Here is a 12137-nt window from a genome sequence, read left to right on the forward strand (position 1 = left end):
ATTTTTGTTAAACTATACCACTTCTTGCTCATTCTAAATTTAAAGGCAAAAATGACTGGTTAAGGAGACTGTGAAACCATTATAGGCTACGAATATTGTAGAGGCTTAGCTGGTTGCCTAATGTGTTTAATTAGTATTGAACAATTGTCAGATCACTTTGGCTTATAACCATGGTCACACACTTTTGCTTTCTTCTTTTCTTCTGTTCCTTTTTTAGTCACTTTTCTCTCTTGTGCAAAAAGCCCATTCTTATTTCATATTCTGGAAAGTTAAGCCTTGAGTAGCCCACTCCTAACAGACTGATTTACTGCATTAAGATGTAATCAGTTTGCTCATTTTTAATATAGGCCTTTCACTTAACCAGATTAATTTTTTTATGTTTTCAATATGATGTTGAATAACATTCAACTAATCTTCCACTGAAATACAATAGCATATACCTGAACTAACTACTACTTAGCACCACCAGATTTCCCGCATACTTAACATTGCTTCAAGCCAGGTCTTTTCCTACCTACTAGTTCTAATGTTTTTGTTAGTTATTCAGTTTAACACCCTTAATATTACTAGTAGTTTCTACTAGTTTAGGAATGCATAATAATTAATATTCAGGTTTGTTGCTTACTGAGATAAAACTGTCAAAATAGAGCAAATTCTTGATTATCTATAACAGCAGATAATCATATTGTATAAATGGCCACGTAACCCCAAAAAGCATGCCTGCATTTCAAAAGTATTGTATGTATTTTTTTTTCCTTAAGGCAGCAGGAGATATAATTTCTTGTTTTTTTCCCCTCTGGATAATATTTTAGTGTGAGGTTTGCTATGATATTTAAATGATAGGTAATCCATATCTTGGGGCTTTGACAAAAAACTAGGTATCTCCTATCCTTTGATAAACATGAATTATTCATCTGGAGAAAGTTATAGAGTAATGCAACTTTTAGGAACTTGCCAAGCACTTTATGTACTTTTGGGTACTATAAAGTACTTTATTCTTACTCTCTTTTTTGCCTTTTCAAAACATAAAGGAAATCATTTTATTGTTGGAAAAGGAAATAATTCTTGTGGCATACAACTTGCATTCAAGTGATAGAATGTTTACCAAATATATATCATTTGCTGATTTTGTAAATATCAATTTGTAAAATAATGTAGATGTTGCTATTTTTGCAGTAGTCACTAAGATCAAGGGGTTCTTTAAATAATCAGGCCAATAAACATTGGAAGGAAGGGAGAAAATATTTCTTAACCTTGAATAACTTAAGTTAGTCCCCGTAAGATTTTTCATAAATTATTTGTATTATCTGACTAGAATGACGTTAAATTACCTTGTGCTGTCTGTATAAGGGACTTCAACGGAAATGATAGCTATGTAAATTTCATTGGTAGTGCAATGTGGCATATTTAGAATAGTGAGAAAATGGCACCAGGGGACAAAATTTTATGATCTATTTAGCAGGAAGTTCACAGTTTACCATTTGCTTTCCCACTGTCATTTTTCCGTATTCCCTTTCTGTTATAATTCATTTAATAATTTGTTTGCTGGGGGAAAATTGGCAGACAAATGCTATTTCGTGGATATGGATATAGGTTTCTATATCCATAGAACAAGTCAAAGTCTAATCAGTACAACTATCCAGCTCTCTATGCAAAACCAGATAAATTTAAGAGGAGCTCTGCAATTGCAGTGTGAGTATTCAATGACAAACACAGAGCAAATTCCATTTTTAGAGGAAAGTTCCTGTTGAAATGACATCCAATACAGTGGTGAGAGGAACAAAAGAAGAAACCAAACAAAATATACTAAATAAATAAGCTTATCATTTTATTTAGATTTTTTTCTGGTAAAATATATATGACATTTTTCTTTCCTCCATTAACTTTTGGAGACTTTTTATGAAAAGACTCTATTATGGTTACCCAGAGATGGTATGATTAATATTTAAGTCACCAAAGCATGTGTGACCAAGGTTTTTACAAGTATCATCTCTTTACTAAATTAAAATCATATTTATTTATAATAGCTTTCCAGATATTTGTAAGAATTTCATATCTATTATTTGTGATTATCTTCATCATATTTTGATTCTTTCAGAAAAAAATTAAGACCAAATATGTCATCTGTTTTGGAATACATATAGCATTCCTACAGATAGGGATTTATCATTAATACAATACAAATTGTTTTTATTTCATCATATTATGGAGGTACAAATATTGTTAGGTTTACAAATATTGCCCCTGCCCTCCTCCCTCCCCCTTATGTGTCCAATCCCATGGTGGTGTGCATCATACAAGTTATGGAAGCATACACCCCCTTCCTCTCCCCCGTCCCGCCTGCCCACCACCCGATAAAAAGTTTTGTTTTGTTTTGTTGACATTTTGGTTACATTGTATATCTTTGCCTCTCCCTAAGAAGGGTTAGAGTTATGCTCTTCCCCTCCAAAATACTCGCCACCTCCCTAAGATTGGGTCCCCCCCCCCGAATCCCTGGTACCATTGCCACCATTTGAAAACCATAGTTTTAATCAGTCAGTACCAATTTGATGGTGAGTAGATGTAGAGCCCATTTTCCATGTCTTGTGTCCCCTCACTTTGGATAACGGGCTTAAGCTTAATCCAGGATAGCATAAACGGTGCTAGCTCACCGTCAATTTTTAGGGTTGAGTAATATTCCATTGTGAGCATATGCCACATTTTAATTATCCACTCATGAATTGATGGGCTCTTGGGTTGTTTCCATGTCCATGCAATAGTGAATTGTGCTGCTATAAACATTCGGGTGCAGATGTCTTTATAATAGAATGTCTTATGCTCTTTTGGGTAGATGCCCAACAATGCTATTGCAGGGTCCAACGGTATTTCTATTTCTAGCTGTTTGAGGTATCTCCAAATTCTTTTCCACAAAAGTTGCACTAATTTGCAGTCCCACCAGCAGTGTAGGAGTGTTCCTGTCTCTCCGCATCCTCGCCAGCATTTGTTGTTTTGGGATTTCTTGATATAGGCCATTCTTACTGGGGTTAGGTGGTATCTCATTGCGGTTTTGATTTGCATTTCTCTAATAATTAGAGAAGTTGAGCATTTCTTTATATGTTTGCATGCCATTATTCTGTCTTCTTTGGAGAAGTTTCTTTTCATTTCTGTCGCGTCGCCCATTTCTTGATGGGATTGTTTGATTTTTTCTTGTTAATTGTTTTAAGTTCTAGATAGATTCTTGTCATTAGACCTTTATCAGAGGTGTAGAGAGCAAATATTTTCTCCCACTCTATGGGTTGTCTATTTGCTCTACTGATGGTTTCCTTGGCTGTGCAGAAACTTTTTAATTTGATAAGATCCCATTTGTTTATTTTTGATGCTGCAGTGATTGCCTTGGAGGTCTTCCTCAAAAATTCTTTGCCTAGGCCAATGTCTGATAGGGTTTTCCCAACATCTTCTTCTAGGATTCTTAAGGTTTCATGCCTTAGGTTTGTTATCCATCTCGATTGAATTTTTGTGAGAGGTGAGAGGTAGGGATCCTGATTTGCTCTTCTGCAGGTAACTAGCCACTTTTCCCAGCACCATTTATTGAAGAGAGATTCTTTTCCCCAATGTATATTTTTGTCAGCTTTATCAAAGATTAGATTACCATATACTGATGGTTTCATCTCTGGTATCTCAGATCTATTCCAGATATCTATGCTTCTGTTCTTGTGACAGTATCCAGCTGATTTAACTATTATTGCTTTATAGTACAGCTTGAAGTCAGGAAGACTAATCTAAATTTTTCACTGGGTTCATATTGGGTCTCTTCTAGCTTCAGCTCCATATTAGGAAGACACCAGTAATACTTAGTTTTGAACCAAATATGCTTTAAGATATAAAAACACTAGAGAATAAAATCCTCTAGTTTCCAAAATTTTGTGTGTATTTCTCTGCTACACAGTACTAGATCATACAGTTATGATAAGCCAATACATACAGCATCCATGATCATGCCTCATCTAGTACTTGGCTTATGTAATTATAGTGATTTTCATCAATTCTACAGAAATAGAATAAACTAAAATCAAAGCATAAAATGAAAGCATAAGAAAGCTGAAGCCATGATCATCTTGTCCACAGATTTACTTTGCCAAGAACAAAAAATATCATTACAAGTAAATGCCATATTTACTGAATGCTGTGTATTGCTTCTTTTTATTTTCTCCCACTTTGTACTGTTCAAAGAATCAGCTTTTGATTTCATCATTTTCCTATTATTTTTCTATTTTAATTTCATTGATTTCTATTTTTTCTTTACTATTTTCTTCTTTTTACTTGCTTTGAGAGTTATTTGCTATTCTTCTAGTTTCTTAAGGTAGAAATTTCCAACATGGAACTGAAAACTCTCTTCTTTACTAATATATAATATTTAATGCCATTTTCCCTTTACCTCTGTTTTCACTGCACCTTACAAATTGTGGTATGCTTTGTTTCGTTTTCATTCAACTGCAACTACATTTTGGCCTATGTATTATTTAGGAGTGTTTTGCTTATTGTCTCTTCCAATTCAGTTAGTGTTTGTCTCATATATTTCAAACCTCTATTGTAAGGTGTGTATATTTGTATATGATTGTTAAGTCTTCTTGATGAATTGATCTTTTTGTCATTATGTAATTTCCTTCTTTATCCCTGGTTATATTCCTTGTTCTGAAATCTACTTCTTCTGATATTAATGTAACCATTTCAATTTTCTTTTGATTATGGTTTACATGGTATATTTTTTCCTACCTTTTAACTTTTAACCTACCTATGTCTTTAGTTAAAGTAGCTTTGTAGCTTTCTTATTGACAGATATAGTTGGGCCTTTTTATTTTGTTTTGTTTATTTTTAATCCAACCTGACAATCTTGCAATATATGTGCTATTTTAATATGTTTGTTAATATGATTGCTCTTAATTGTACCATTTTATTATTTGTTTTCTATTTGTTCCTTCTCTTTTCTATTCCTGTCTCCCCTTTCTTGCTTGTTTTAGAGTTTTGAATATATTTTTTCATATTTTACCTTATTATATTTGTAGATTTTGACTGTCTCTTGAATTACTTCTTAGTGCTTTCTCCATCCATCATAATATACATACATAATTTTTCACTATATACTCAGAGTTATATTTTACCACTACAATAAAAATATAGAAGTTTTATAATTATATATGGTCCTTTTACCCTTCCCCACCAACCTTTTTGTTATAGTTACCATAAGAATTACATCTACATACATTGACTGTAATGATCATATGTAATTTAAAGAAGAAGAAAAAATCAAGTTTTATATTACCCATATATTCACTATTTCTCTTGCTCTTCTGACATTCTGAAAATCCTCTCTACTGGCCTTCAGACAAATCTTTTATTACTTATAATAATGAAATAGAATATTTAAAAATTTTTTTTCTTTGAAGAAAAGAGTTAACAAATTCAACTTTATGTCATTTCCCTTTAGCCTAAGTTCTCCCAGCAGTGACTTCTCTGAGTTTCCCTTCATCTGAAAATGCCTTTATCCTTCACCCTGAAGGACGTTTTTCAATGGATATAAAGTTTTAGATTGGCAGCTAGTTCTTTTCTTTCATCACTTTAATATGCCTTCTCACTCTTTTCTGGCCCGTATGGTTTTTAATGAGAAATCAACGGTAATTTCAACTATTGTTCCCATAATTGTAATGAGTTGTTTTTTTCTAGCTGCTTTGATGATTTTTTTTCTTTTTCTATTGCTTTTAGCAGTTTGATTATGATGTGGTTGGCATTGATTTCTTAGAGTTTATCATGGTTGGGGGTTGCTGAGCTTCATGAATCTGTAATTTAATGTCTTTCATCAAATATGGAAATTTTTGGTCCTTATTTCTTGAAATATTTTTTTTCTGCACTGATCACTTTCTCTTTCCCCTCTGAGATTCCAATGACATTTATTTCCAAACTTTGGAGATTGTCTCACTGTTCTCTAAGGCTCTCTTCTTTCTTTTATCTATCTTTCTTCCCTTTGTTCTTAGATTGAATAATTTCTATTAATCTTTCTTTATGTTTGTTGACTCTTAGTAGTGATCACATAAAGTGAATTGTTTATTTTAGATATTGAATTCTCAGTTCTAAAATTTCATTTATCTTTTTATAGTTTCTATTTCTATGAGAGAAATAGAACTTCTATTATTTATTTATTTCATCGTGCTGGTATATAGTTGTAGAAACTGCTTTGAAATCTTTGATAATTCTCATATATGGGTCATCTCAGGAGTGGCATAATGTTAATTTTCTTTTCCCATGAGAATTGATCATATTTTCCTGAGTTTTTTAATGTCAAATGGTATGTAGTATAGATTCTGGATTCTATTTTAATTATCTGGATAATGTTGATTTTTTTAAACTTATTTGCTAACCCACAGTTGTTTTAATCTCAGTTTAATTTTGAAAGGCTTTCCTATGATGTTTGGATTAATCCAATATATTTATAACTCAGGAGTTAATCTGAGATTTAGATTGCAGTTTACATAATAATTCAATTCTCAAAACCCCATGTTATTCTGCTTTGGGTCTGTCTTCAACTGATGTAGTTCAGAGATGACACTGGTATTTGTGTGGGCTCATACATAGAATTAGGAGATGCCTTTATTTAACATTTCTGTTTCTAGGCTAGGATTTCCTCCACATTCTCAGACCCCTTTCTGGTTCTTCCACGAGAAAAGATTAAGTTTCAATTGGAGTTTTGGCTGCCAGCTCTAACCCTCTGCCAATCTTCGCAACTGGGGCCCACTAGATGGGCAGCTGAATGAGATAAAAGGGGAAAATGTATGGGAGATCTCATCCCCGAATATGTTGCTTCTCTATATTTTGACTCCTTTCCACAATAAGTCCTCTTTTTGTTTATATTTCAGAGTCCACAGGGAGTAGCTTTTAAAAAATATTTTCCAGATTTTAGTAACACTCAATGGTAGAAATAAAGGCTATTCTGGGCTTACTACATTTTGGATAGAACTGGAACCCTCTGAAAAGGAGGTACATCCTAGCTGCTGCTTATATCTACAAGCACAGAGGGCAATTCTCTGGGCCTGAGACACAGACCTCTGAGAAGGGGATGCTGGTCAATTGTTATTGGTATCTGTGGGGGGGCTATCATCTGGCTGGTTTTATAAGTGTTGCAAAACTGCAAGCTGGTTTCAGCAGTGGCTCCTAGGACAAACTATTGTTGCCAGCATGATGAAAAGAGTCTGGGCTGGGATGACTCCTATAGGAGAATTTTAAGCAGAGAAGTGGCATGATCTAATGTACTCTTTAGGATGATCACTTTGCTTGCTATTTGGAAAATAATGAATGGGACTGTAGCAAAAAGGAGACCATTTTTATATCAGCATAGTAGCAGTAGATATGGAGAATAGTTATCAGATTATAAATGTATTCTGAAGATACAGTCAGCAAGGTTTCCTAATATATTAGACACACAGTTTGAGAATAATGGAGAGAACAAGGGTGACTCCAATATTTTGACCCGAAAATAGAATTTGCATTTTTTAAATTGAGATAGTAAAGACCATCTGAGATGAAAGTTTGGGGTTAAAAGTAAAAGTTTTTGGAAAGCACATTCAGTTTATACTGCCTCTTTCACATGCAAATAGAGATATTATGCAGGCACCTAGATATACAAGGATGGATTTCAAAAAGATGTATTGGTTTTGGATTAAGAGTATGTATTTGGGATTTAAAAACATAAGAATGGATGAGATCACCTAGGGAAGGAGTATACATGGAGAAGAAGTGAAATCTGAAGGTTGAAATATTCCAACCTTTAGAGGTGGCAAAGGTAAGAAGAAATCAGCAAAGTAGACTGAGAAAAGGTTAGCATGATATAAGTGAAAAACTAAGAATCAGTGGCAGACCGGAAGCTATGTGAAAAAATATTTCAAGAAATGGAAAGCATAATCAACAATGTCAAATGTAAAGTCAAGAAAATGAGATTTGTCAAATAAAATAGATGTGAGAGATAACTATTTCACTTAGGCACCATGAAGGCTATTTGTGACCTTGATCAGAGAATTTTCAATGTAGTAATAGGAGTGAAAGTCTGGATTGAGTAGGTCTAAGATAGAATGAGAGGAGAGAAATTGGATTCAGCCAGGATAAACAATTATTTTGAAGAGTTAGCACAAAGGGAATCACAGAAATTGCATGGGCTCAGGGAAGGAATTTTCAAAGAACAAATGTAGAATGTTTTTATTTTGATAAAATATTTTATTAATATGTTGCTTCTTTCAGCTGTTGCATTTTTAATATTAAGCTATTAGATAATCAATAAATACTTATTAGCCTCAAAGTATAATGGAATTGACCAAAATGTTTTACTCCTCATAAATAGAGCGTAAGTAGTATTTATAGAGCTAGAAGGACATTTCAGTAGTTCTAGACTTCAGGCATTGCTACAAGCAATTTGAAACAGTACTGTCCTGTCATAAAAGGACAATGTAAAGTGGAGAAAGAGAGTAACTGTAATTGACTAAAAGATGAATTTTCATCAATTTCATGAATATTGTAGTTATAATTTGGCTTGCATTATTTTTGGATTATATATTTAGTACTGATATGTATGTTTCAAAATGAGGAAAAATTTGCATCAAAATATATTTTCATGTAGATGACAAAAATATGAATAATGAATGAATTAAAAGCTCAATTGTAGCACTATCATACCTAATATCAATACTTATTATTACATAAAATAATACTATTTTGGAAAATTATTAAATATTGTTGGGAAAATATGATTGAGGAATTAATGAAATGTGGCTCATAAGATCATTCTTCTATTGTATAACCCAATATTACTATATTAAAGAAAGAAACAGGAGTTTGCAGGGTTTTGCCCTGAAGGAATGTGTGGACTCAATGGTTCACTTATTAGAGGCTGCTATCATGGGAAGTTCTCTAATCTCCGATGGGGATATTTTCCAGGAAAGCTTCCTGGTATCTCAAAATCTGTGAGCTTCCCTGTGTCTTGAAAGACAAGACAGGGCAAATATGGCCCACAGGATGGGAGCCAGAGACAATGAGTGCACTTTGCCCAGAGATGCTCCCTGGTGGTTATAGACAACCTGTTTATTAGTGATGGGCTTCCTGCTCACTCCTGACTGTCTACCTTTAAATCTACCATAACTAATCAAAGAAATATAGAGTCACTATACCTCTTTTGTTATACCTTTGTTAATTGACAACTACTTCTTATAACTGAGAAGTTAGCCCCTGAAAGACTTTGTACCTGTTTGTTCACCTAGATAGATTAGAAGCCCCTGGAGAGGACTTTTGACTCTAACCCACTACCTGTATCCCCTAGCAACTGAATTCCCTGATATGCAAATATGTTACCCTGACAACTGGTAATCGATGTCTGTGATATAAGAATAACATTGGGTGTCGGGCAGGTGAGAGGGCGGGCAAGGGAATGGGTATATACAAACACAATGAGTGAGATGTGCAATGTTTGGGGGATGGTCATGTTTGAAGCTCTGACTCGAGGGGGGGGGTCAGGGGCAATATATGTAACCTTAACATTTGTACACCCATAATATGCTGAAATAGAAATAAATAAATAAATAAATGTAAAAAAAAAAAACCTGTATGAATGTAACCATATTTCTGGCATTTATGGAGATACGCCAGTCTCCTAAGTACCTCCGCTGGGTTATATCTGATCTTTTTATATATATGAAACTATAAACTATACCTTAGTCTTTGTGTATTCTTTTATTTCTCTCTGATGCCTATCAATTTCCTTATCCTCTGTGGCGACCGCTATCTTAGGGACTTGGCTCTGTGGGGAGAAGTAGCTAATCTCCTCATGGACCTGCCTCAACTATTCCCCAGCAAAATATGATTCATTTACAGGCTGGGCGCAGTGGGAGGCCTATAATCCTAGCAGCCTGGGAGGCCGAGATGGGGGGATTACTTTAGGTCAGGAGTTTGAGACCAGCATGAGCAAGAGCAAGACTCCGTCTCTACTAAAAATAGATAAAATTAGCTGAGTAACAGAAAATAGAAACAAAAAAATTAGCAGGGCATGGTGGTGCATGCCTGTAGTGCCAGCTACTTGGGAGGCTGAAGCAGAAGGATAGCTTGAGCCCATGACTTTGAGGTTGCTGTGAGCTAGGCTGACACCTCAACATGGTAGCCCAGGAAACAGAGCAAGACTCTGTCTCCAAAAAAATACAAAAAAAAAAAATTCATTTACATTAGTGAAGTTGAAAATATGAAATGGTGAAAACAGGATATTGTTTATCTTTAACATGCCTTTTATCAATATTTTATCTCATATTCTAAGTTGAAAATATTAGGGAAAATAATATAATGTTATTTGAAATGGGCCTGGGAGGTGATCTAATCCAAGGTTCTGCATTTAGATACACTCAGATATATAAATTTAGTTACAGGGTATACAGTCATTTGTCCAAGGTAAGACAGCTAATGTGGAAAATGGTATTCTGTAGTTTTCAGTACTCTTGTCATTTTACTGTTCAGAATCACACTGGAGAAGCAATTGAAACATATTAGGAAAACGTTACCTTCTCTTCTTTCCTCTCTCTGCTCCTTCACTATTTGCTTTTTTACTTTTCTTCTCTCCTTCTTTTCTCTCTGCTCCCTTTTAGCTTTTATTTTTGAAATTATTCCTCTCCTTTAATAAAGGAAGACAAGTGTTTAATGAAGTGGGAGAAGATTGAGAAACAAGAATAATTATTTTAGTACTCTCCACTATAATTCTTCACCTTTGTGCATGTACACATGCACACAAATGCACACGTGCATCCCTAAAGCCATTTGAAAGACATAATCCTAAAAGCTCTAAGATTTAAAATTCTTTGCAGTTTAAAAATAACCCCTAATATTTCATAGACTATAATAGCCCATATATCCAGGGACAGAAAGAAATTACAGTAACCCTAAGGATTTATTTCATGATTAGTCATGTTCTGAGATTTCTCTTTTCTCTGAGCTATTGACTAATATAGCCCAAAGTTAGTGGTTTATGAGTGCCGACAGGCATGGTTTTGAACTCCACTTTTCATAGTTACCATTTTTTTAAAGTTTGCAAACAATTTGACACCTCTGATACTCACTTTGCTAATCCAGAAAATAGGGATAATAATAATGCCTATTTTATAAAGCTTTCGCTAGTTATAAATGGTATGTCTGGTCTAGTGTTAAGTGTTAATTATTTTGTTATTATTATTTATATTATTACTATTAATATCACTCTCTTATTGGAAAAAGATCTGTCTGAAAACTCATAAACATATTAATAGTCACTGTTTCAGAAATTAGTCACAAGTTGAACCTATAAAGTATTATGGTGCTAGTCCACTTAAAATTCAGTTGGTGATATCATCAATAAATAAAAACATGATATATAATCTGAATTAATATTAATATTATCTTTGCTTTGAGACTTTTGAAATATGTCCATATTCCATCCTAAGAAATCTAATTCTAATAATTGTAATTGAATCGAACTTGTTATTAGATTAACTGTATTATTGAAATGAGTTGACTAAAAGTGATATGGAAAATTTTATTTCTGAGCCTCAAATGAGCATTTACTGATGTCATTATAATTTCTCATACACGCATACAAATGATACAGCAGCATCTCTTGCAGGTGCTACATTCAGATTCATTACAAAACTCTTGTAGAATATAAAGAATATGACAATGATTTTTCTCTGGGAACTGATAGCCTTTATTAGAATGAATGGAATTGTACATCTGTGTCCATAACTGGCTGAATGATGTGGATTGCTTTGTACACATTCCTTTGCTTTTCCTTTGGTTTGTCCTGCTGTGTGTTATTCTCTCTTCCAGCCCACCCAGGTGAAAATGAAGTCTTCCTTTCCCCACTTTCCTGTTTGTAGATAATGGAGGAAGGCAGGAGCATGTGCAAGGCAAAAGTATTATTCCTTTTTTCATAGTTGCCCTTTTCTCGTGTCCCTCTTTATTACTTTCTTTGCCTTTGATACTCTAGGCCAAACTCTTTTACAACACTTCATGGTATGCCCCTCCCAACCTACAGATAGTACATGAGGTTGAAAGCCTAGCACACCATGATCTTTTTTTCATATAAGTTTATTAACATACCATTTCTTTTT

At 34.0% G+C, this 12137-nt stretch overlaps 1 protein-coding gene across 1 annotated transcript in view; it reads left to right on the forward strand.

Moving 5' to 3' along the window:
* PCDH11X (protocadherin 11 X-linked) overlaps window positions 1–12137 on the forward strand; it is an 859890-nt gene that overhangs the window by 630116 nt on the left and 217637 nt on the right. The window lies entirely within an intron of this gene.

The sequence above is a fragment of the Microcebus murinus genome, chromosome X, assembly GCF_040939455.1.
Source record: "Microcebus murinus isolate Inina chromosome X, M.murinus_Inina_mat1.0, whole genome shotgun sequence".
Lineage (NCBI taxonomy): Eukaryota > Metazoa > Chordata > Mammalia > Primates > Cheirogaleidae > Microcebus > Microcebus murinus.